Source organism: Nymphaea colorata, chromosome 5 (assembly GCF_008831285.2).
Source record: "Nymphaea colorata isolate Beijing-Zhang1983 chromosome 5, ASM883128v2, whole genome shotgun sequence".
In the NCBI taxonomy this organism is placed as follows: domain Eukaryota; kingdom Viridiplantae; phylum Streptophyta; class Magnoliopsida; order Nymphaeales; family Nymphaeaceae; genus Nymphaea; species Nymphaea colorata.
Window position 1 is genome coordinate 20187044 of NC_045142.1, and position 3933 is coordinate 20190976.

A 3933-nucleotide genomic window follows, 5' to 3' on the forward strand; every position below is an offset into this window, starting at 1 on the left:
TTTTATAGCACATGAAGTTGCCGCTTTGATAACTTGAAACAACTGCCTACCAGCCTATTCTCTCATAGATTTAAGTATATAGGTTGTATGGTGGGATTTGAGAAGAAATAGTTGGACATACGGCCAACTTTCTTTTCTAAAATTTTTGTCTTGTCGTATAGGCGGAAGTTTTCCAAAAAATTTCAACCAGGTTTGATTGCAGGATGTGAACGCTTGTTGGCAGTTTCACCTGTTTAGCGGACCCAACACATTTCACAACCAGATAGTCCTCCTCAACTCAATTAAACATGAAAACAATGAGAATAATAATAGCAATTGAATCTTGAAAGGACCCTTAGATAGCTGGACACAAGTTTCAATCAATTTTTGTTACTTTTCACAAGATATAGTTGCCAGATCAACTCGTTTTTAAACTTTTTAAGACACAAGTTTCCATTTCTTTCTTACTTTTCATGCATCGAGTTCTGCCATGATAACACAGACGAACCTTTCTAGGAACAATGGGCTTTAGTTCTAAACTTCTAAGTTACGGGGCATTTCCTTGAAATCTGGAATTTGCCAGATATTTCCAGATTTTAGCGGTCAGGCACTGGAAGTAGTTTCGGTCAGGCTTCATGAGAATACACGTGGATGGTCGTGTTGTTGGTGTTGGCATAACCTGAAGCCAATTGGGACACAACTTGAAGCGTAGAGCTGCCCTGCTCAGTGCATCGAACTGGAGTGGATGAAGGATCATAGAGATGAGAGAGAGGCAAGTCTTGGTGAATGAGGTCTATCGAGAAGCCTGGAGTTTAGGTTAACATTGACAGTGTTAGTGAAGATGTTGGTAGGAAAGTTTGATAGTGCAACTGGGAGAAGTTACAGGAGGAGGATCATGAAGGAGGAGAGGAAGGTTGCTATGGCAACTGTTAATCGTAGATCTACAAAGAAAAACTCCTTGTATTTATAAAGGAGATCATGAGGTAGGTTGTGACTTAAGGGTGTGGATTTAAATACAAATGGTGGGGAAAAGAAGCACATGGTCAAAGTGAGCAGCATGTGGATTGTTCCACATGTAACAGTTCTTGGTCAAGGAGAAGATGTGGTTATAACGTGAAGGAGCAGAGAAAGGGAACAACATGAACCTAGGTTAGAGTTAGGAAAATGTTTGTGATCATCACTTTATCGTGGGTGGTGGAGGCTCTCGCCCATCCTTAGAGATGATGGATCATGAAAAGTCACCTATTGATCAAACAGTCAGTTCTATCAGCGCGATGATTTTGGGTGTCGGTGGTAAAGAGCGCTGGTGTTGTGGACCAAAATGAGTGGGAGGAGGCATTTGGATTACCAGATCTTGCAGCGTGTGAAATTGAGGGGAAGCAATTGGTCAGACCTTTCAGGTGGACTGCTATTGCAATTCTATTAGGCGGTAGCTCAAGATTTTGTCTGGATTGGGTGGAAGTTTTTCACAATTTGTATCAGGTGAAAACAATTTTCACTCCTTTCAAAATGACTCTTTTTGATCAAGGCTTCCTCAAAGGAATATTTGGAGGAAGTTATGCAACCAGAAAAATGGTGTGTTCACGATAGGTTTTTGGTCTCTAGCAAATGGAAGTCAGGAATGCCGCTTCACTTCAAGCTGTCACGGGAACCCCTCTAGGGATTCGTCTACCGAAGTTGCCTCTTTATATGTGGAACTACAAGGTGTTAGCTGGTGTCGTTAAGGTTCTGGGTAGTTTTTTTGTAGATGCTGATGGCTTCACTTATGGGTTCGATTTGTATACTTGATGGTGATAAAGTTTTTGAATAAATGGTGGAAGATGAAACAAAAATTTGTTTCTGTACCTTATGTGGGGTTTCATTACATTCCACAGGAGATTGTCTCACTCGTATGAGGGAGGGAAAAGTGAATACTAAACCCTCAAATGGGTGGACTCACGTCATTATTGCTAATAGAAGGTGGAATCTAGGCTCTAAGCAATGCAAGCTATCTAATATTAAATGAAATCAATTTCTGCCTCTTGAAAAAGATGTACTTCCTATTGAAGACCTATGATCTATGGGTCACGAGTCTCAAGGGATTATCTCATATGAAATGGTGATGGAATCATCTTCATTGAAGGTTAACCATGGTAAAACTATTGCTGAGTCCTGCCATGAGACCAAGAAGAAAGCCACAGAAGTTGAGGAGGAATTTTTTCCTGGATTTGGCTGTTTGAACTCCACTAGGACTGTACTAATGGACTGAAAACAAAAAGATAAAAGGTCTTCCTCTCCTATGAATATTAGTTTGAGCAAAAAAGAGCCCTCCATTCCAAAGAAGTTAACAATTTTAAGAAGAAGGGTTGTGGGACAACATTTTTTAGGCTATATAAAGTTCTGGCCTGAAAGAAAGGAAGTTGGCACAACATGATCCTGACATGGATATCCAAGGAGCAGAGGATTTCCCTAACAAAGAGAGTGTTCTCCTGTAGGAAAAGGAGCCTAAGAGGAGTTGCCAATTGCCATCAAATGAAGTTTATAGTTGGAATGTTAGAGGCCTTGCTACTCTAACAACCTAGAAAGATTTTAGCAATTGGTCTTGGGAACATTTTCATGTTTCGATATCATGTTGAATGCAGACAACTTCAAATCCTTTTGCAATCACTGTGAGGAGTTTTTTTTTTAATCTAATATTGATACGAATCTTAGTGGGGCCATAATTGTGTAGAGTTAGAGACAGGCTGATATTAGATTGACTAGTTCCAAATTTAATAAATTTTGGATGGATTGTTTGTTTATTCATAAAGCTTTCAATCTCAATTTTGATACAATAGGGGTGTATCTTCACCCTCACTTTAGAATTCGCAAAGACCAATTGGTTATGTTAAATATCATTATTGCCAATAAAAAAATGTTAGTATTATAATGAAAGATTTTAATTCAACTTATAAGGAGTCTGAAAAATGGGCCTGCCCCTGCTAGACAAGCATGTTTAGCATTCAATGGATTCATTCAAGATGTTGGACTAAGAGAGATTGTGGACAGAAACAGAGCATTCTGCCGACTGCACTGGTTCAAAGCAACTTAGATAGATTTTTGTGCAAGTTGAAAACTGTCGGCAGCTTTTGGTAGAACCAGAAGTTCTTTAGACCACTCAGCACTTCACTTTTACATGTAAATTAAATATCTTTAAAACCGCATGCAAGAGAAGATGAAGATCTAAATAGTTCCTTTATTGAGAGTGTCAACCTAGTTGTAAGGTCATTATTACAAGAGCATGGAGAGTGGAGTGTAGAGGATGCGCAGTGCTTAAACTTCTCACAAAACAGAATTGAGTACGACCATGCCTAAGTAATTGGAGTAAGTATAGAACCAAGAAAGTTGATAACAGAATTAACATACTTCAAAAGGTTCTTATTGAAATTTATAAGAGGCAAGATATTGACTCTCATAAGTGGTCCACTTCTGAAAATCATATTAGATGTTTTCTTGGGATGCTCTTTGAGATGAAGAAATGTACTAGAAAAGAGAGTAAGGGTATCATGGCTAAAAAAGGGGATAATAACAGCAAATGTTTTCATGCTATGCTCAAGAAAGGTCAAAAAAAAAAAGACTCTTGCACATGAAGACAGATGATGGGGAGATTTATGAGGAGGATCCAATTCTTTCAGCATGTACTTCTCATTTTTAAAGATTTTTTACCCGTGACAACTCAACAAGAATGATTATGGATCAGCTTGCTGTTGTCACTGCATATTTAGAAAAAAAAACTTAACGTTGTTAAGTCCCATTTCAGATGAGGAAGTGGAATAGCTGTTATGGGTGCCAACTCCAATAGCGCACCAGGTCTGAATGGTTTCTGAAATCGTTCTTTCAAAAAAGTCGGGACACGTTAAGGACTAATATCACAGTTGCCACTAGAGATTTTTTTTTAGAAATGAAAGCTTGTTAAGAAACTAGGCAGAAGTCATA